We start from the raw sequence: 23,757 nt of genomic DNA on the forward strand, positions 1-23,757 counted from the left end.
TCTCTTATGTAATTACGCATCACTGATACAGAACCAGCTGTACTTTTTCTCATTAAATGTATTTTATAGAAATATGTAAATACATATACATGTAACATATATGTGTAAATATGTGTGCATATATCCACATACATAATTTTATTTATTGTCTTTCCCCTCCCATACATTAAAGAAAACATTTGGAATAGTTCCTGGCACATAATTAGTGTTCAAAAATATTTTGTGAGTGAGTGAAAGAATGAATTGCAATTATGATTATATGGTGATTGTTGCCAAGTATAAAATGCTCTGGGATTATCAATAGGAAAACCTTGCTAAGTCTGTCATAGCAGGAGAGGCATACTAAAGAAAATAGTATTTGAGCGGAAGTCTGAAAGAGGAGTAGGAATTAGCTACACATGGGAGCCTTGTATATAAAAACAATGAAAACAGAAAAGCATGTTTCGTGGTCCTAAGGCAGGAAGAAGCATAACCTGTTTGAGGAATTTAAGGGAAGGCAAAATTTTGGGTGCTAATAGAGCGGAGAGTAACTGCTGATGTCACTGAAAATTTAACTGAGTATTTCCCAAAGGGTTCTCCTATTCTGAGCAGGTGCTTTTATTTAGTGTTCTCCATTAAAAGAAACTAGGAATCAGCCAACCATGGTGTTGTGGGGACTTTCAGTCAGTTTTTTGTTACTTAAACAACTCAGTGTATATATCCTGGTCTCTGAAACTGGGTTGCCTGTAGGGGGGCAAGTGAAGCATGAATAGTTTCTCTGAGACTATTCAGTGATTTCTATAAAACAAGAGAATGGTCTGGACAAATATAGGATTTCTGGGAACAGAAAGATGATAGATATTTGGAAGTAGAAACTGTAAGGTTCAGAGACTGATTAGATTGTACCAATTGGTCTCACTTAAGGAACGTTGAGTGTTAAGAGATTCCATTTTCATAGTGTTTCCCTCATCTTCACTGGGAGGTTCATCTGTTGTTCTGTCCTCCTAGGAAATTATGAGACATTATATAAAGTAGAATTTAAGAATGTAGGCTTTGGGTGATCCCATCCGTGAGGGGTATATAGGTGAACCCTGGGTCTCCCGCCCAAGGAGATGGATGAGGATGGGCTTCTTCTCATGAGGTCGGGCAGAGACCTGACCAAAGTGTCAGCTGTTCAACAGGAAAGACCAGTAGCATTTTCTAACCCAGTTTGGGTGCACACTGTACAGTTTCTCAAACACTTTTCTGTGGTTTTTAATGAGAAACTGGCAGGACTTTCTGTTCATATCTAACAAATTGAAACAACCCCCAGTATTTGAGTTGCAAAATTGTCATCTATCCCAGATTTAGATGATGTCACATTTAAAGTATTTCCTGTAAGTGACATATCACAAATGAATCAATCACATTGAAACCACCGCAGAAGAATCACAGCAGAACACTATATAAGAATCTGGACCACAGGAAAGTGAAGTAACATCAGAAAATAGCTTTAGTGTAGCCAAGGACCCAAGATATGCCAGATACCTCAAAATGGCTCACGTGCGTATTCCAGTGATGGCAATAAGATTGCAAAAAATGATATTGGAAGGACCCACACCTTCTTGAGGGGCCAGATGCTCCAGTGCCTAATAGCAAAGGTGAAAAAAATACAAGAGAATATTTAGAAAGTGAATCTTCTTTTAGTGACTAAACTTAGTTTTGGTAACAGTTACATGTACATGTGTAGGTCTTTGTTCACATTTTATAAGAAAGCCTGAACTTAAACTCTTAGAGAAATATCAAATGGTTATATATCCATCACCAAGTTCCTTTATGTTAAAAAAAGACAAAGCATTTATAACCAAAAAAGGTGGGAAAAAAAAGAAGAATGCAGGCTTTATGAAAGACAGATACTAATACTGAATTTGCAACTCACAGATGACCTTGATGAAGTTATTTCTCATATCTGAGCCTCCATTTCTTGGCGAAATGAAGATAACTCCCTCATGAGATTATTGTTATTATTAACTTAGATGATGTATATGAATTATGTAACTTCATGCTACTGTTACTAAGAATTTACATAGCTTCCTCAGCTGAAAAGTCATGCATTTCCAGGAGACATGAAGGCCATCTTATTTATTTAAGCAAAGCGAGATTTCTAAACATCGCCATGCCGTAAGAGGCTTGTCAAACTAAATATAAATGAAGACTAGTGATCCTGAATAGAGTTATGCAGGAAGTTTCAACTTAATCAACACTGCTGTCCATTCTCTTCTTAGTTCACTATTCTTTCTGACTTCAGGGAGCTTTCCATCAGTGAACAGTAACTTCATTTAAGGCCATTTCCTATATATGGCCCATCAAGTGTGTTGAATATAGATCTGTCTTCAGAATAGTCATGCCAAGTTAATAGCTAGCAATGTTCATTTGCAATTTGTTGGGGAGATGACTTAAATAAATATATTTAAGTCTTTTATTAATTAAGAATTAATTAGTTAAGTACAAATAATAAAATTAATAAAAATAAAATAATATAATTAATCAAACATTAACTATTTTAAGTAAGTATCCTATCTTTTATTGGTTACTTTGGGGAATGATCTTTTTCTAATATTTTTCAAGTTTAAGATAGAGGTAGCAACCACTTTCCTACTCCTAAGGATCTGTTATGTTAGCTGCTTCCTCATTTTAACATAAATTCAGATATGAGTATTGGAAAGGATTACAAAAGCTCCAGTCCCTTGCTTTCAGAAACAGGATAAATTTTTCTTCATTCTTGATTTTAAATAACTTGAGCCTCAACAATATTAAGTAACCTGCACATAGTAAGACAGGTAGTAAGAGACTGGGTGACTTGTATTGTATCTTTTATCTTCTGTTTATAGTACCACATAGAGCTCCATACCAATACTGAGGATGAACAAACCAGAAATGGGCCCCACTGTAGCATTAGGAAAATGTGTTGGTGGCACCCATAACCAATCTAATCTTGAAAGTAATTAAGCAGAGGGACTTGCCCATCGATGTGAATCTCTTTGAATAAAAAGCCTTACATGGATTTCTCACAGGCACCAATGCAGTCTCAAAAGCCATTTGGCATTTTTTTTTCCTCTTTAATGTCTGATTATAAAACTTTGAAATATAAAGCTTCAGCATGAAAACCCTGACATAGCCTTAACTACTGTAAAACTAGCAGGCAAAGCTATAATAATATCAGCTTTATAATATAATCTAAAATTGAATTACTCTCATTTCATGGCAAAGTCAATATTGCTAATGGATTAAAAACATGGCTGATAAAAGTATTGTTGAATTCATTTTTGGGGAATCACATAAAAAATGATTTTTCTTGTGGTCTGTGGCAATTGAAAGTTGGCATTAATCTGAAAAGAAACCTCATGCACTTTCGTAAGTAAATGCTTGAAGGTCAAATTAAATGAGACTAAAAGTAAGTCTGATTAAGTGGTTGAGAATGTTTTCTGGCATACCCGCATTCTATTACAAAAATACCACTGGGAGACTGGGGCCCAACTGTGAAAGGCCTCATCTACAAAGGAGATAGTCAACAGCAAGACACTATCGATGAAGTTGAAATTCTGTCATTTCTGTAAGCATATTCTAGGAGTCTGTCAGTAGGACAATGAATTGAGAATCTTAGGAAAGTGATTAGTCTACACCACTTTGCAGCTTTGTAAATTTGGGCAAGTCTTCTGTCTGGGTACACTGTATCTACCACATAAGGGGACAGTCTGCAGGAATGTGACTGTTTTATGCCTCTGTGATTCTATAATATCCAGTAAAGGTACTATATTCACCTCATTTAAAATGTTCTGAATTTGCAGATGTTAGCTTATCGAGGCCTGCTTTAATGCTGGATGTGGGCTTTTTGCCCCCCAAACAAAAGTTCTCCATTTTTTCCTATCAAAAAGCATAAACACTTAAAGATTAAAATTGAATTTTTTTTTTTAAGATTTTATTTATTTGAGAGAGAGAGAGCCAGAGAGAAAGCACGAGCAGAGGAGGGGAGGACCAAAGGCAGAGGGAGAAGACTCCCCACTAAACTGAGATCCTGATCCAGGGCTCGATCCCAGGACCCTGGGATCATGACCTGAGCTGAAGGCAGAGGCTTAACTGACTGAGCCACCCACGTGCCCCTAGAATTGAATTTCTAATTAGAGATTCCTAACATCTGCAGTTAACTAGGGACTAGTGTTGCATGTTTTCTTTAGACAACCAGTTCTGGTTATATTATACCACAATGTATCTTTTGAAAGCATAATTCAAACCTTCTATTCAATATATCTAATTTTTGATAATTTTATGTTGATCAAAAAAATTCTCAGGCTTTCAGTCATCCATAGCATCTATAGTTAGTGGTAAAAGCCTTGCATTAAGACTAAGAATCTTCGGGGCGCCTGGGTGGCTCAGTGGGTTAAAGCCTCTGCCTTCAGCTCGGGTCATGATCCCAGAGTCCTGGGATTGAGCCCCACATCAGGCTCTCTGCTCTGCAGGGAGACTGCTTCCTCCTCTCTCTCTGCCTGCCTCTCTGCCTAGTTGTGATTTCTCTCTGTCAAATAAATAAAAAATATTTAAAAAAAAAAAAAAGACTAAGAATCTTCAATTCAGTTTCTAGTTCTGTCTTCTTTGCCACATTTCGTCTCTCTGTATAAAATGTTTCCTATATCTCAAAAACTTGTATAAAATGTCACCTGTCAGAGTGTGATAATTTTGCCAATAATGTATAACTTGAGTATAATCATGATGCAGCAGTCCTACTCACATACACGCATGTATAGTCACGAACATACATAAGCCTATACTGTTAAAAAAATTATGATCTATTAAAAATAAGAGAAATGCTGAGAACCGTCCCAAATTAAAAGAGGTGATAAAAAAAAAGGTGAAAACTAAATGAAATGTCTGGTTCTTGATTGGTTTCTGTACAGAAAAAAAATCCTATTAAAGACAAAACTGGAATAATATTTGAAAGATGAAAATAGACTATGTATTAGATAGTAGTATTATATTAATGCTAAATTTTCTAACTGTAATGCTTGTGCTATATTCATGTAGGAATATGTCCTGTTTTTAATATATACTTGCTTAGGTACATATGAAGTGGTACAATGAGTGCAACAACTTAGTCTCAAAAGTTCAGTAAAATAATAAGAACTATAAAAAGAACAAAAATATGCCAAAATATTAACAATTAGTGAACTTAGGTGAAATTTTTTCAGAAGATCATATTTAAAAAAAAATATTTGTAGATATGAGATTTTTTTTCAAAATAAGATATTTTAAAATTGCACCTGCTTAACCACTTTTTAAATCTCTTTCATTAGAATATAAGTATTTTTTTTTTTAAGCCTTGGCCTTTTTGATTCTGTGGAGATAAAGGAACCCTCTTGCACTGTTGGTGGGAATGCAAACTAGTGCAGCCAATGTGGGAAACAGTATGAAGCCTCCTCCAAAAGTTAAAACTAGAACTACCGTACAATCCAGCAATCACACTGCAGGATATTTACCCAAAAATACAAAAACACTAATTCAAAGGGATGCATGCATCCCCTATGTTTATTGCAACATTATTTACAATAGCCAAAATAGGGAAACAGCCCAAGTATCTGTCGACTGATGAATGGATAAAGATGTGGTGTGTATGCACACACATGCACACGCACACACACACACACACACACGCACACTGGAATATTATTCAGCCATAAAAAGAATGAAATCTTGCTATTTGCAGCATGGATGGAGCTAGAGTATAATGCTAGGTGAAACAAATCAGAGAAAGAAAAATACCATATGATTTGCTCATATGTGGAATTTAAGAAACAAAACAAATGAGCAAAGGGCAAAAAAGAGGGACAGCGAGGCAAACCAAGAAACAGACTCTTAACCACAGAGAACAAGTTGATGGTTACCAGAGGGGAGGTAGGTGGGGGGGTGGGTGAAATAGGTGATGGGGTTGGAAGAGGGCACTTGTGATGAGCACTGGGGTTGTATGGAAGTATTGAATCACTATATTGTACACCTGAAACTAATATAACATTGTACATTAGCTAACTGGAATTAAAAACCTCAAAAAATAGAAGCCATGGACTTTTTCATTTATTTCACCTTTGCATTTGAACTTATATAACATATATTTATGTTTATTTACAATCTAACTAGTAGAGTGCAAGGACCTTAAGGACAAAGTCAGTACTTCACTCATTCTTATGTCTTTATCAGTATCTGATAGAGTATTTGAATATGACATATATTCAACTAGGGAATAATTGGTCAAATTATTTAATTCAAACATACCGAATTATACTATATGTTAGATACAGGCCTAATTTGGGGGATACATTAATATGCCACACATAAACCTTCCAAATAGTCCCATGCCACTTTGAAAGTTCTTCAGACATCTTATAAATACATACATACATATATATATATATATATATATATTTTTTTTTTTTTTTTCCCTACCAGTTGGGCCCTTTTTATACTTGTCTTCCCCTTGCTCACTGTACCTCAGCTACATGTATCATATATCTGTTTATGAACAAATAGATTTTTTCACATGTTATTCTTCCATATGTTTAAGTAGCTTGAAAAAGAACCAAGACAGGACTCCCAGATATACATGGGAGTCAGAATAAGTGTGGCTCTTGACCAGAGAAACCGTTCTTAAGAAGCCAGTACCAAAATTTCTCCTCCAAAAAGAGTGGGAGAGAGTATATGGTGTTTTCAGGAACTTAAACTTGTCAAACGTGGCAGAAGTATATACAGTAATCTTAGAAGAGAGATTACTGAGAGCTGCATAGCTGAGAGAAACACATATCTGAAGAATACTATAATATCATGCCAAAGGATTTTTATTTTAAATGTTATGAGGATAGTTTGAAGGAGTTAAGCAGGGGAGTTAATCAATAAGAATTGACTTTTAAGACAAACATTCTGAATGGCAGTATGAAAGTAGAATAAAAATCAAACAATAAATCAGGCAATAAAAATCAAGACAGGGAGATCATTTAGAAGGCTGAATTCTTAATCCAGTTGAAAAATTAAGTGTGCTAGCCAGTAGTCATGGGAATGCTAACAAATGGAGGTAAGAAATGGAGCTGAAAGATTTTAAGGAAATGGAATTGACAGAATTCATTTATTTATTGTAAAAATAAAGAGCAGGACAAAGCAATGTGTATATGATTACTGATATTTCTGATTTGGGGAAGTAAGTTCAATGCAGTGACATTTATTGAGAGAAATAAGAAAACCGCTTTCTGTGAAAATAACTAGCAATTTGCACCAACCCACTTACTGAGAACAACTAGAAAATCTAATATCTGAAGGCATCATATGGCCATCAAGGAAGCTGGGATTTGCAGAATCAAGACATGAAGAAGGAAAGAGAAAATAGGCTAGTTATCGATGTTGATTTGTTCTTGATCTATTAGAGAGCCGTGGTTGAAATAAGAAGATGAGGCAAGAAAATCTAGACCTGAGAACCACAGAAATGAAGCTGAACTCTAGAGGACTTACAGATCTGAGGGAATAAAAAATGAGTTCAGGACCTACCAGGGAAGTTCTCTGATGAAAACCTCAGGCATTCATTCACCAAGCAGCTAAAACAGCTGCTGCCTAGGATTAATATGAACTGAAAATAAACCACACTAGGACTGAATCCCAATTTTGAATTGTTTCAACCCTAATTACGTAAAGGAGATCTGTCCTTAACCTGAGAGACAAACAACAAAAATATATCCTCCTCAAAGTCATCTTGAGCCTTAGATAATCTCTACAATTTTTCTCTAATATTCAGCTATTATTTAGTAATAACCAAGATAAGGACTGGATAAGAACTGAACCAAAGGAGAAACTTTGCTTGCCAAAGTTTTTTTTTTTAAATTTATTTATTTTTTTCAGCATAACAGTATTCATTGTTTTTGCACAACACCCAGTGCTCCATGCAATAAGTGCCCTCCCTATTACCCACCACCTGGTTTCCCCAACCTCCCCTTCAAAACCCTCAGGTTGTTTTTCAGAGTCCATAGTCTCTTATGGTTCGCCTCCCCTTCCAATTTTTTTTTTTATAAACATATAATGTATTTTTATCTCCAGGGGTACAGGTCTGTGAATGGCCAGGTTTACACACTTCGAAGCACTCACCATAGCACATACCGTCCCCAATGTCCATAGCCCCCTCCCCCTCTCCCAATCCCACCTCCTCCCAGCAACCCCCAGTTTGTTTTGTGAGATTAAGAGTCATTTATGGCTTGTCTCCCTCCCAATCCCATCTTGTTTCATTTATTCTTCTCCTATCCCCCTAACCCCCCATGTTGCATCTCCATGTCCTCATATCAGAGAGATCATATGATAGTTGTCTTTTTCTGATTGACTTATTTCACTAAGCATGATACCCTCTAGTTCCATCCATGTCATCGCAAATGGCAAGATTTCATTTCTTTTGATGGCTGCATAGTATTCCATTGTGTATATATACCACCTCTTCTTTATCCATTCATCTGTTGATGGACATCTAGGTTCTTTCCATAGTTTGGCTATTGTCGACATTGCTGCTATAAACATTCGGGTGCACGTGCCCCTTTGGATCACTGCATTTGTATCTTTAGGGTAAATACCCAGTAGTGCAATTGCTGGGTCATAGGGTAGTTCTATTTTCAACATTTTGAGGAACCTCCATGCTGTTTTCCAGAGTGGTTGCACCAGCTTGCATTCCCACCAAGAGTGGAGGAGGGTTCCCCTTTCTCCACATCCTCGCCAGCATCTGTCATTTCCTGACTTGTTAATTTTAGCCATTCTGACTGGTGTGAGGTGATATCTCATTGTGGTTTTTTTTTTTTTTTTTTACTTTTCATTTTATTTTTTTTTTCAGTGTAACAGTATTCATTGTTTTTGCACAACACCCAGTGCTCCATGCAAAATGTGCCCTCCCTATTACTCATTGTGGTTTTGATTTGTATTTCCCTGATGCTGAGTGACGTGGAGCACTTTTTCATGTGTCTGTTGGCCATCTGGATGTCTTCTTTGCAGGAATGTCTGTCATGTCCTCTGCCCATTTCTTGATTGGATTGTTTGTTCTTTGGGTGTTGAGTTTGCTAAGTTCCTTATAAATTTTGGATACTAGCCCTTTATCTGATATGTCGTCTGCAAATATCTTCTCCCATTCTGTCAGTTGTCTTTTGGTTTTGTTAACTGTTTCCTTTGCTGTGCAAAAGCTTTTGATCTTGATGAAATCCCAATAGTTCATTTTTGCCCTTGCTTCCCTTGCCTTTGCCGTTGTTCCTAGGAAGATGTTGCTGTGGCTGAGGCCGAAGAGGTTGCTGCCTGCATTCTCCTCAAGGATTTTGATGGATTCCTTTCTCACATTGAGGTCCTTCATCCATTTGGAGTCTATTTTCGTGTGTGGTGTAAGGAAGTGGTCCAATTTCATTTCTCTGCATGTGGCTGTCAATTTTCCCAGCACCATTTATTGAAGAGGCTGTCTTTTTTCCATTGGACATTCTTTCCTGCTTTGTTGAAGATTAGTTGACCATAGAGTTGAGGGTCTATTTCTGGGCTCTCTATTCTGTTCCATGGATCTATGTGTCTGTTTTTGTGCCAGTACCATGCTGTCTTGATGATGACAGCTTTGTAATAGAGCTTAAAGTCTGGAATTGTGATGCCACCAACTTTGGCTTTCTTTTTCAATATTCCTTTGGCTGTTCGAGGTCTTTTCTGGTTCCATATAAATTTTAGGATTATTTGTTCCATTTCTTTGGAAAAAATGGATGGTATTTTGATAGGGATTGCATTAAATGTGTAGATTGCTTTAGGTAGCATAGTTTCTTGCCAAGTATCTGACTTGAACTTTTAAAACAGCTGAATGAAATATTAACTAAACGAAAGAAACAATGCAAAAATATTGCAAAGAACTGGATACAATAAAAATAAATTGATAGGCTCCTGGGTGGCTCAGTCTGTTGAGCATCTGCCTTTGGCTCGGGTCACGATCCCAGGGTCCCAGGATCAGGCCCTGTGGCAGGCTTCTTTCTTGGAGGGAAGGAGGGAAGCCTGCTTCTCCCTCTCCTCCTCAACCTTGCTCTCTCTCTCTCAATATCTCTGTCTCTGTCTCTCTCAAATAAATAAATAACATCTCTAAAAAATAAATTAATTGAAAAATTCTAGTACTAAAAAAAGTAAAATGAAATTAACTCAATATGTGGATTTCACAGCAGATTAAAAACAGTTGAAGAGAATTAGTGGATTGAATGATATGACAGAAGAAAGTCTGCTAGCTGAAGAATGACAATAAAAAATAATGGAAATTGCAGAAAAGAATGTAAAAAAATAGGGAGAAACTAAAAGGTCTTTACATAAATATCTATATGTGTGTGTATCTATCTATCTATCTATCTATAAAGTCCCAGAGTAGTAGGAGAATGAGAATGAGATAGATAATAGAATAAAAGTGGAAGAGAATTTTTCAAAACAAACAAAAAAAATGCATCAAGCTACAGATCCAAGACATGCAATATATTCAAGAAAAATATAAAGAAAACCATAAAATCTTAAAAGCAGCCAAAGTAAGGACAAATCATCTTTAAAAGACCAATACAAGGATATGCTGCTGAATTTTCAACACAAATACAGAAACCAAAAGAATTTTTTAATTCTTAAAAATTATGAAATGAAGATTACAGGTAGAGCCTCTTAGAAATCATTGACTACTACATCAAAAAACTAACGAAGTACTATATGTTGGCTAATTGAATTTAAATTAAAAAAGAGCTTTTTAGATAAGCAATAACTATGAAATTTTAGTGAGTGTGTTTCCTCTCTCACTCATACACACACACCCCTAACTAAAATGTACTTCAAGCAGAGGTAAGATGACTCATGATAATAAAACTAGAGAGGGAGGGTAGAATCAGGTGGATAAAGAGGTATGTGTGTGGGTACATCTGATAGAACTTTTACAGTATAAGTTAGTTATTTTTTAGCATGCGGTCTTAAACATCTAGAGAATTAATATGCATGGTAATAATGGAAATAAGGCAGAAAGGGAATAAACAACTTAAGTATTCTTAGAACTCATATTTCTGAATAGTAGGTAAAGGACCTTGAATAAAGTATATATTTTGTTATAGCTAAGGTAAATCCTAAAAGAAAAATGAGAATGTGTAAATAATAATTGAGGGAGAAAATGGAAGAATACATTAATGATTAATTTACCCAAGACAAATTAAGCAAGAGATTTAGGAATATAGAACATGAGACAAATAAAAAAAATGGTAGTAAGGTGTAGATTTAAGCTTGAATGTGTCAGCAATTATATTAAAGGCAAATTAACTGATTTAAGCTATAAAGATGGTCTATTAAAACAGAGCACCTTAAGTTGTTAGATAGCTAGATAGATACATAGATAAATCATAGAGAAATGTATCAAAACAGCTAAAGTGATTGATTCGTGTTACCTCTTTTTATCCTAATGTAGAGCCCTGTGATGATTAGATTAAGAAGGTACAATCATTTTACAAATACAGCAAACGTAATTCAATAAATATGTAGATACTTAGTGGCTGCTGGTGTTGCCATAACCCTGATAGGACTTGTGCCAACACTGAATAAATATACCAGGTGTCTGTTCAGAGTCCGTGAAGCCGGTTAACCCAGTTGTGTGTTACAGATCTATCACCCTTTTTATTGCTCAAATTCTAGTTATTATGGTTATATATCTTCTCTGGACTCTCATTCCCAAATTGTTCAGAGCTTCCATACCCCATGTCCCAACTCTCTGCTGCTCTCCTTGAGCTCTGGACCTCTATTCCACAACACACAAATTTCTGTATATTTTTAAATGGTTTATTGATTGTTCTTATTTTATCATTTTGTTTTAACTGCAGTTAATTTTAATAGAATACTGGCCATTTGTGCTCACTTCGGCAGCACATATACTAAATTTGGAACGATAGAATACTGCCCATTCTTCCACTATCCCTGGATCAGAACACAAATCAGCATATTTCTAATTCATGCTAGAAATGAATATATCCTGAAAGTTAAAGTTTCCATCCTGCTGTACCACGGACTATGACTACTCCTCATTTCATCACTACCATCTATCAACCTTCTGATCTCTCCCATATGTTTGTTGAACATATTGACATTAAACTCAGGAACTTTAACAAATATCATATCCCAGCCTGCCTGCAGTAGTTTCAATATTTTTGAAGGTGACCTATCCAAGTCTTTCAGTTGTTTAACATACATGCTTTTTGTGACCTTCATTCAGTAAACATATAATACCCTGGATCTTGTTGTTATTGGGAATCACTGTGCTTCTGTAATACCTAGTTACTGTATCGCATTCTGATGATAGCTTTTTAAGCCCAAGTTCTCTTGTTCTTTGCTTCCTACAATAACGCATTTTCTGACTGTATTCTATTTTCAGGGACTCTTACTGCCTTTATTCTGCTTTATTAATGCTTTTATTTAGTGCCTAACTCCCTCCCTTTGCCTCAGCTTAGTGACCCCTTCTTTCTTGGTATCTTCATTTATTCAGTATATAATTCTTTTCCCATAGTTTTAAACTCATATTTACAAACAACCTCAACCCTTTTCCCCACTTGCAATTCCATTGCTATCCCTGCACTAAACTGCACACTTGGATCAATATAAATATTTGCCTTAATCCATTCTTTATTTGGGTGGCTAAAAAACGTAAGCCTACCATACCCTCTTCCCTGACTCCCAACTTCCCTGAGGGAGCTTTTGGCTTTATTATTATTTTTTTTTCCACCACAGAGAAAATAGTTTGATAAGAATTTTCTAAACTACCTACCTCTTATGTAAACTTAACTGTAGCTATATCTATCTTTATCTCCATTTCTTCTTTATGTAGTATAACAGTTACTTCATTCTATCCTAATTTATAACCTTACACTGTTCTCTAGATTCCATAACATTGTGCCTTTTTAAGGATAAAATTGCATTATCCTTTTATTTATCCTGTTTCTCAACTTTTTCCACTTAGGTTTTCTTAGCCTCTGTACTTCAAACATAAATACATTCAAACCATCATCAAATAAACAAAAAAAAAAGCATTGATCTTACATCCAATGGAACATTATTGTTATTTCATTGTATTTACAGAAAAAATATTCTTCTAAAAACTGCCTATACTTGAAGAATGAGTTTCTTGAAATCCTACTTACTGTTTGGTAGGATAAGACTTGTTTTTGCATCATTGTACCAATGAAACCATATCAAAATCGTCATTAAAGATCATGTTGTAGCTAAGTTAAAATATATATTTATGTTCCTTCTTTCTTTTTTTTTTTTTTAAAGATTTTATTCATTTATTTGACAGACAGAGATCACAAGTAGGCAGAGAGAGAGAGGAGGAAGCAGGCTCCCTGCGGAGCAGAGAGCCCGATGTGGGGCTCGATCCCAGGACCCCGGGATCATGACCTGAGCCGAAGGCAGAGGCCTTAACCAACTGAGCCACCCAGGCGCCCCTATGTTCCTTATTTCTGAAGCCATCAGGCAATTGTCACAGTCTAGCTTCCTTAAGAAGAGGTCTCTGATATGTAAATTAACATGCAAAAGTTCTTTGGGATCAACAGCTATTGAGGTAAGGAAGCAGGATTGGTCAGAAGTAAAAGTTGAAATATGATCCAGTCTCATTGGAGGCCTAAGCCAACCCTATGGGCAGTTCTGAAGTTGAGAATTTTCCCGAGTTTGGAATTTTCCCGAGTGAGAATGTAAAGAGTGGAGCTTTATAATGAACAGTTGTTTGTGGACGTTGAGAAGGAGATGTGGACTTGGTTGAGACAGTTCTCTTCAACTAGGGAAATCCTTTTAGAGGGTTTAAAAGCTCAAGGCTTTCTGCCTACATCACTGCCAGCTATTAGAGAAATACATTCTTCACTAATGAAGGGGATCTAAGTAGTGCATCATTGCATCCAGATCAGCAATGTTTACCAATCCAGCTTGTTAATAAATTTCTCTTTCCATATGGTTTACAACTATACCTACAAGACTTGTCAAGAAGAGTTAATTACTAAAGATTATGTTGAATTATTCTCAACTGGCTGGCTCTTCAACTGCCTTCTGGTGATTCCAGGAGAGATGCACAGAAGAGAATGCCAAACAAAAAGGCCCTTTTTACTAATTGTTGTCTGACTGCATTCCAAAGGCTTTGTTCTGGTCGTTTTCTAATCATAAATTCCTAAACTTTTATCAGTTACAGTGGAACTATATCATGATAACTGTAACAATATCCATCTCTAGCCCAGTGTGTTTCCCTGAGCTCCAAGGATATATATCTAATTATTTACTGGACACCTCCATGACTAGTATTTCAAATTAAACATATCTAAAATGAACTCATTGTTTTTCATCTTAAAAATGTTTATTTCTCTATATTCTTTTTAAAAATAAAATTTGATATTAAATTGTTCATTCATAGAGAATAATATGCAAATAATGATTGTACAGAGAAATTATAAGAAATTAAACAAGCCATTAAGTGCCACCTAGGTCAAGAAATAAAACACTCAGGGCGCCTGGGTGGCTCAGTGGTTTAAGCCACTGCCTTCGGCTCAGGTCATGATCTCAGGGTCCTGGGATCGAGTCCCACATCGGGCTCTCTGCTCAGCAGGGAACCTGCTTCCCTCTCACTCTCTCTGCCTACTTGGGATCTCTCTCTGTCAAATAAATAAATAAAATCTTTAAAAAAAAAAAGAAATAAAACACTCTGAGGACAATAGAAACCTTTATTTATGTCCACTTTTTCTTCAGGTAACCATTACCATGATTTGAGGCTTTTTCTTTTCTTTCCCTATTTTGTGTTTATTTTCTCCAGTTTTATTGAGATACAATTGCATATACTGTTGCATATGGTGTACAATATGCTGATATGATACACATATGTATTGTGAAATGATTACCCACAATTAGGTTAATTTACAAAGCCATCACCTCACATAATTACCATTTGGGGTTTTGGGTTTGTTTTTTTTTTTTTTTGATAAGAACATTTGACATCTACTTTCTTAGCCACTTTCAAGTATTTGATACAGTACTGTTAACTATAGTCACCATGCTGTACATTAGATGTCCAGCATTTATTCATCTTAAAATTGGAAATTGGTATCCTTTGACCAACATTTTCCCCAGTTCTCCCATTTCTCAATCCCTGGCAACCACCATTCTATTCTCTGTTTTCATGAGTTTGACATTTTTAGAATCTTCATATATATGAACTCATACAGACTTGTCTTTCTCTGACTTATTTCACTTAGCATGTTTTCAAGTTCCATCCATAAATTGAAAATGACAATTTCCTTTTCTTTATGGCTAGGTAATATTCCATCTCTCTCTCTCTCTTTCTCTCTCTCTCTCTCTCTCTCTCTCTCACACACACACACACACACACACACACCACATTTTCTGTATCCATTCACCCATCTATGGGACATTTATGTTTCTTCTTTGATTTATTCTATCAAAAGTTAACTCTTACAAACAAAATGAACATATAATCTCCTTATATCTGATGATTCTTTCATCTGTACTTAATGTAAATGAATGAACAATAGCTCATGTTTTAGAGCTTATTTGAGTAGAAGAATATTAAATAATTCCTGGCTAGCAAGTTTGCTTAACACATAAAATAATTGTGGGTGCTAATGCCAAGCCCAAAGCATTCTTAAAGAATCATGTTAAAAACACTTTTCTTCTAGCTTTATTTCCTCAATTTACTTCTTCAGTCTAAACAGCTATCCCTAAAAATTGGGATTATTAGTCATAACCCCATTTCTCTTTTAAAAATTCTTTCTTATTGTTCAGATATTAACATAAAAAGACATCAATTCATTTTTTCAGCAAACAATTTTGAGATGCCTACTACAGAGAAGGGACATAAGACATCATGTCTGTGAAGCGAACATATCTGTTCATGGAAAGTCCACAGAGTAGCAGTAGTAAAGAAGTAGAATATGTTCTCATAAAACTGATTTGATTGATTTGATTAAGTTGAAGAGTTTAATGGACTTAGACGTGTGATGACAGTATAAGGATTACCTGGGAACATTAAAAATTCCAGTAGTGGTCACTAATCAGTTCTTAACATATACTTGTTGAATTGAGTAGTGTGTTTTGCATTTTGTGCAATACTTTTTTACTATAAGAGATTAATAGTCAAGAGAAAGATAAGTGTACATGCTTGCATCTCAGTAATGAAGACATTTTGAAGTATTACAGTGATGTACATATGATTGATTAGAATACTTCAAAGTACTTCTTGTTTGTAGAAGTGAAAATAAATACTAGGAAAACTTCCCTATTGCAATGGAAAAATTTGTCATTTGAATTAATGTTTAATGATTTTTCATGCCTGTCCTCTCCATTTTAGACTTTGGTAGAATTTTAATAATGCAGACTCTGAATGCATTATGTTGATAAGATTCTATCAGTAGGTTGTATAGGTGGTGAATTTATGCCCATTAATTTGAAATGTGAGTTTGGGGGAAAAAAATCTAACTAATTGGATAGATTGTCCAACTTATGAGATTTATTATTTCATTTTGAATTGATTACTTCCATCAAAAGGCATAGATTTACTTGATATAATTAAACGAACAGGCTATTTGCTGTTATTTGGTAACTAGTGTATTTTCAGGGCATGGTGCGATGGATGAATTGATCTACCTAACACAATTACACCTGTTCATTGGGCTCATATAAGAATGCTAAGAAATTCCAATAAGTAATTTCAATCTGTTCTGATAAATGGAAACTAAATCTGAAAAGCTGTTGGATCTGAGGCAGAAAAAGAAAGGAACAAACAGTCTATTTTGTTTTGCAAGTTTGTCCTTTGATAGTTCTTATATTTATCCAGTGAAAATAACAAAGTACACATCAGTCTGGCATAAAAGAAAGTAGATGTGGATTTTTCTCCCACATTACAGAATATCATTACTCAAGTAGTGCATAGTTTTCAGATGTTGAGCAATTGTTGTTCTCCATGCTTTCAGCATAGTGAAAAAAAAAAAAAAGCGAGGCTGTTTCAAAGCAGGAAAGATTACACTATGCCGTAAGGAGAGATTTCATGAATTTTAGTGATGTGTCACCATCATGTAGCCCAGTGTATCCTCTAATGGTAATGCAGACTGGAGTTAATTGTCTGGGTCATTGTTGGGGTTAACACAATTATCAAGCATGAAAGAGCAAGTGAGTAATGAGGTAAACGTTTATGTGTTACATCCCGGTATGCAGTAACATGAAGAAGTAGGAGATCTATCTACCTACCTACCATCCATCCATCCATCCATCCATCTATCTATCTATTATCTATCTATGTTAGTTTGCAGTGCTTTCAATTACAAAATACAAGACAAAACAAATTGAAACAAAAACAACTAAGTCACTTACCTAATAGGAGTGTTTTGTTTTCACTCAGTAAGAAGTCTGCAAGTAGGCACTCCACATTCACGGCTGCTACCAAAACTTTGTAATGTTTTGGGAGCAGGGTTATTTTTACAGTTTTGCTATGCTATCTTTAGTACTAAACCTTTATCCTTATGCTTACCACTTTTATTACTTAGGATAGGTTGGAAGATTCTGTAGTATTTACATACAGCTGTACCTCAGGGGCTCAACACAACCAAGTCTGTTTTTCTCATGCAGAGTCTAGTTTGCATACAAGTCAATCTCTGTGGCTGCTCTCCTCCAGGCAATAACAAAACACTCCATGCCACCTTGGTCCGTAGGTTCATCCATCTCAGCACAGTGTTTCTTTCCATAGCCCCCAATGCAAAGGAAAAAAGAGGAAGACTGGGGTTTTTCAGTGCCTCAGACTGGAAGTGACACATGTCATTTCCATCCACAGTCAGTCACATGGGGCAATGAGTGTAGTTTTGCATGTACCCACGACACAGGGAGATTTAGATATTAGGAGTGATAGCAATGTATAACTCATTACTGTATGGTTATAAGATAGCAGACATATAAGGCTTCAGGCTGTATGTATGCTTTCTAAAGATTAAAAAAAATAGAAAGGGATGGGGGAAGATGAATTGAGAAAGGAAGGGACAAAAAATGCTTTCATCTAGCTATACTTAGTTTTTATCTGGAGCAGCACATTGCTAAGACAGTCTTTTCTTAACAGAAAAGGTGGGTTGTGCTATTTTGCACAAATAATTTTTTAAGAATATTTTACCTCAGAGAACATTATAGAGTGTTGTCCAGATGGTGGTGAATGGGCTATTTGAATTGCAAACACTAAGGTTGAATTTTTGTTTATTATCTAGCTTTGGGAAGAAGTAGTCCCTATTGCCCCATCACACTAAGGTACTATGTATTGTGTTTGGCAGCATCAGCCTCTTATATAATGTGATTCACAAAGACTAGAAGTGAGTCTTCTTCCCATGTATTGCTACAGGCCAAAGTTACAAAATCAACATAGTTGTCAGTAATGAGATGTTTGAGGCCTTGGAATCATGTAAGTTGTAGAGGATATTACCTTTGAAACTGACCCAGAAAAATTGCCAAGAATGAAGCTTGAAAGGCCTATTTTTCATAATGCTATAGAACCAAGGCTAACAGAAACCTGAAAACCATGTGAAGAATTGATTTTGAAATGTGCTTAAGAGCTTCTACTAACTTCCAGGTGAGAACACTGGCTTTACTTCTAAAACCTAGAGAATTACCAGCCTCTTGGTGGAAAGGTGTGTTTCTGGCTAACCCATGAATGTGCCAGCAGATGCCTCCACAATATCAGATGGTATGTTTTGCGGAAAAGACAAAAACTCCTGGGGACTTACTGGGATTAGGACTTAACTCCTTTTCCTCTCCATCAATGTTTTAAAATGTCAATGCTGAGAAAAGGGCAATAGTCACACTTACTATTTTGACTCCAGGGCCTCAGAATGACAATAATTTTTTTTTAAAAAAATAGTATTCAGGGGCGCCTGGGTGGCTCAGTGGGTTAAGCCGCTGCCTTCAGCTCAGGTCATGATCTCAGGGTCCTGGATCGAGTCCCGCATCGGGCTCTCTGCTCAGCGGAGAGCCTGCTTCCCTTCCTCTCTCTCTGCCTGCCTCTCTTGTGATTTCTCTCTGTCAAATGAATAAAATCTTAAAAAAAAATAGTATTCAGTTTATATCATGGAGATCAACCATACTTCTGGTAGGGATATATGAAAAATTATGGATTTTCAATCAGATACCATAGCATATTATGTTTAATATAAACATCTCCCCAGTTCTGCTTTGATTTTTCTCCATTTAATCTTTACTCAAACTTCAAGCAGTTCTTAACTGATATCTGTTGCCTAACAGGATGGTTGAACATAAATATTCTGTAATCATATTTCTTAGATCTGGTTACTGGTTTTGTTACTTTGTGATCTTGAATAAGGAAATGAAACTCTGATTTTTGAGTTTCTTCTCATGGAAAATGATAAAAATAGTACCTATAGATCAGTGTTCTTGTGATGTTTAAATACAAATGCATTTAAAGTTGATGATGATGATGATAATGAAGAATCTGGTGACTCCAGAAATACTTTATGAAGGGAATTTTCAGTACTAGGAACATGTTTACTCCCAAATTATTTCTTGTGACACTAGAAATGTTAAAAATAGACCAAAGAATCCAAGGGGTAGATGTTTCTACTGTTCTGTACAGTGGTAAGACTGATATGTGTATATATATATGTATATATATATATATACATACATACATACATAACCGGTTCAAAAAGAGGTATTATTATAATCCATATATAAATTATTTCTTATGAAACTTAAGAAAATGTAGAAATTCTTTGAATTGAATACACTACTGAGTTTTGAATTTCTCCAAAGTGTCTTAGAGTTAAAGGGAACTAAGAAGGCCCTCTACTCCAACTTCTTAAATGTTATTTGGAGAATGGAATTACTAAAATAAAGATTTGTTCTTCTTTACTATCCAGTATTGAGACTCCTGTAGTCTTCTATTCAGTTCTTCATATTCAAGTATCAATCTATGATGTATCTAATAGACTGCTTCTAGAACATCAGTGATGTATGAATGGATACCTACTGACCACCTGAACATATTAAAGGTCTCATCGTTAGGGATATTATTTATAACCAGGAAAATAGTATTTACTTTAAACATTGTATTTACTTTGATATTTTAGACATTTTTACCCTTGCCCCATATTTATTTCAGGGACTCTGCTAAGATATCCAATATCTTTGAAATCTATTAAAAAATATAAGAAACTTTGCTATTCTCATTAATGGAAATAAATATAGTTCCTCCTGGTTGAGTCCTGACTGTGTCAGGTAATGCATTAAGCCTTATACATACTGTCTAGTTTAAATCTCATATCTGCACAATGAGGGCAGTATCATCTCCACTTTCTAGAAAGGTTGAATGATTTGAGCCACATCTGTCACTCCTACCTGTACTCCTGGCAGTTGTGCTATTTGAAACAATCTCCTTTTTTAAACCCAGTACTTACTGAATGTATAATGATGTTTTTGTTTCTTGGTTGAATGAATGAATTAGCAAAAGGAACTAATGAATGAAGTGATTAGTTTTTTTTTTGTTTTTTTATTTTTTTTAAGATTTTATTTATTTATTTGACAGAGAGAGAGATCACAAGTAGGCAGAGAGGCAGGCAGAGAGAGAGGAGGAAGCAGGCTCCCTGCGGAGCAGAGAGCCCCATGCAGGGCTCGATCCCAGGACCCTGAGATCATGACCTGAGCCGAAGGCAGCGGCTTAATCCACTGAGCCACCCAGGCGCCCTGAAGTGATTAGTTTTGCTATGAAGGTTACCAAATTAAAAAATATATATATATAAGATTTATATAATTAATAGTGTGTTAGATATGGGCAATTATAGAAAAGTCCATTTTAAACAAATAGACTATCTTGGCTACAGACTGAGAAAGAAGGAATATTAAAAATAATTAAAATAGTGGCTACTTTTTCATTTAGACGTGAATGTTATTAAATAGTTACTTGCCACTAACCATTTCTTCCATAAACTAGACTAGTGTATTTCAGCACTTTCTACTCTGTCCTCACTTTGATAAACAAAAAAATCAATGACCTCCTTTACTATTATTTAAAATTTCAAATTAGATTATTATCAACGAATGGAACTGGGAAAATTAGATATCTATATTTCTGATTCTTACTTTGCCCCATATACAAAAAATTATCTCAAAATGAATTATAGTTGTAAATGTAACACTTAGAAGTATACATTTCTAGAAGAAAATATGGAGAAAAACTCTATAAACTTAGACACTGATTTCTTAGATATGGAACACATGAACCCTAAAAGAATATATTGGTAAATTGGACTTAATCAAAATTTAAGACATTTAGTCTCTGAAAGATGCTGCAGAGAGAATGAAAAAAGAACCCATAGATTGGGAGAAATGACTTGAAAGTCATACAGAAGATAATTTATATCCTGAATATATAAAGAAGTCTCAGAATGCAGTAATAATAAATAGCCCAATAAGAAAATGGACAAGATTTGAGTAGATACTTCACCAAATAAGATGTTTGGATAGTAAATGCACATATGAAAAGGTGATCAACATCATTAGTTACTAGGGAAATAAAATTCAAAAACTAAAACCACAAAGATATAACAACATACCTATTAGAATGACTGAAGTTTTAAATACCATAACCACGTGCTAGTGAGGAGGCAGTGCTCTTGTATACTTCTAGAGGGGAATGTAAAATGGTACAACTCTTTGACAAACAATTTGTCAGTGGCATAAAAAAATTAAACATATACCTACTATATGATCCAGACTTTCCACACCTGTATAGTTTCCTAAGGGAAAACACATGTCCCAACAAAAACTTGTACACGTAGAGCAGCATTATTTGTAATAGCTAAACTGTAGAACAACTCAAATTCTCCATCAACAGATAAATGGATAAACAAATTGTAGTATATACATACAATGGAAAACTATTCAGCAATATAAAAGGAATGAATTATTAATATATAAAACAACACAGATAAATCTCAAAACAATTATGCTGAAATAAGCCAGATAATATAAGAAGTCATACTGTATGACTTCATCTGTTAAAATGTCTGAAAAATCTGAATGAATGTGTATTGAGGAAAAGCATGCTAGTGATTGTCTGGGGTTGAGGGAAGGGAAAGCAACCAAGAGACATTACAACGTGGCACCAGTAAACTTTAGGAAGTCATGAATATGTTCATTACTTTTTTGTGCTGATGATTTTATAAGTACCTGTGTATGTCTTAACTTAAACATATGAAAATATGTTTAAATATTTAATTTAAATATTTAAATATAAAATAACTTAAACATATGAAATTTTATACTTTAAATATGTGCAGTTTTACCCGATGAAGGCATATAAAGCTCTTAAAAAAGATAATTAATTATGTTTACTGATATTAGAATTATTCTAAAACAATGCTTAATAAAATAGTCATTATAAATAATATAAACATAATAGAATAGAATTTTTTTTTCAAACCGTGTCTTTCTAATTTGCTGGAGATTCTGATCTACCTCTGGTCCTTGAGAATTTTAGTCTGGAGGACCAAGCTTACTTCTATCCCACTTAGCTTGCAGATTCCAGAGCACTGACAGGTACTATTTCTGTTCTCTCTAAAAATAATTCCTTCATTTTATAAGGGTCTTTATAATCAGAAAACTGTAAGATGATTGTGTGTACATATGTACTGCAAGAGGGTCAGGTTTGCAAATAAATGATACACTTGTACAGGCCATTGTGTTTTCTTTTTCAAAGAACTTGTACATACATGATCTCATTTGATCCTCTTATAGCTCCTCATTCAGTCTCCCAGCATCCTCCTCACAGACAACTAATTCTCCAGCATTTTGGCATATACTGAACTGTCCCCGCCACTACCACCTGTCAACAAAACATACACCTGATCCACCTCTGCCTCCAAAGTCTTTCATGCATGGTTATCTGTGTTAAAACCATAGGATGCCAGAGCTCAATATACTTTCAGAAATTACCTCAAATCTCTTAATTTAGAGTAGACATTTAAACCCATGAAACTTGCTATCCTACTTAGGAATCTAAAAGGACCCTGATTACGTGTCCATTAAATCTAAAGTTCTCTAGCTAGCATGCAAAACACTCTATAGTTACACCATATCTCCCTGAGAATATTGTCTTTATTCCCATAAAGTTCTTTTATTTTCATGATATTTATCATATTCATAATTTTTGACAACATACTCATTTACCTTAAATTTTCTTTGTTTTTAATGTTACATTTTCTCTTCCTGGCCAGGAAGATAGTAAGCTCAATGACAGCAATGATTATATCTGTTTTGTGTAACACCAGACTCTAGCATATTATGGGGGACAATTTCAACTTAGTAATTATTTGTTGAGTGATCAAAAGGATAATGGATAATACTTGGTATGTTCACTTCCTGTCATATACACTAGGCTTCTCACTGTCACGATATTACATGTTCAGCCCATCTTTCTTCTTTGCTTATGGAATGTTCACTTGTTGAAGGTAAGTAGATATTATCTCCATTTGATAGGTGAAGGAGATGAGGTTAGAGTACTTAATTACTACTTAGCTAGTACTAGACATGGTATTTCTTGATTAAGTTATTCTACTTGAATTTCTCCCTCACCCCATAGAGAATTACTATATGGACTTCTCTGCAAACAAAATGGAAAAGCCCCATAATCTTCACATATTATTTTAAATTGGGTTATTGTAATATGTTGTGAAATCA

At 35.1% G+C, this 23,757-nt stretch overlaps 1 pseudogene; it reads left to right on the plus strand.

Moving 5' to 3' along the window:
- Nucleotides 1-1,091: 1,091 nt before the first annotated feature.
- LOC123925531 lies at nucleotides 1,092-1,672 on the plus strand (annotated as a pseudogene).
- Nucleotides 1,673-23,757: the final 22,085 nt, after the last annotated feature.

This window comes from Meles meles, chromosome 15 (genome assembly GCF_922984935.1).
Source record: "Meles meles chromosome 15, mMelMel3.1 paternal haplotype, whole genome shotgun sequence".
Lineage (NCBI taxonomy): Eukaryota > Metazoa > Chordata > Mammalia > Carnivora > Mustelidae > Meles > Meles meles.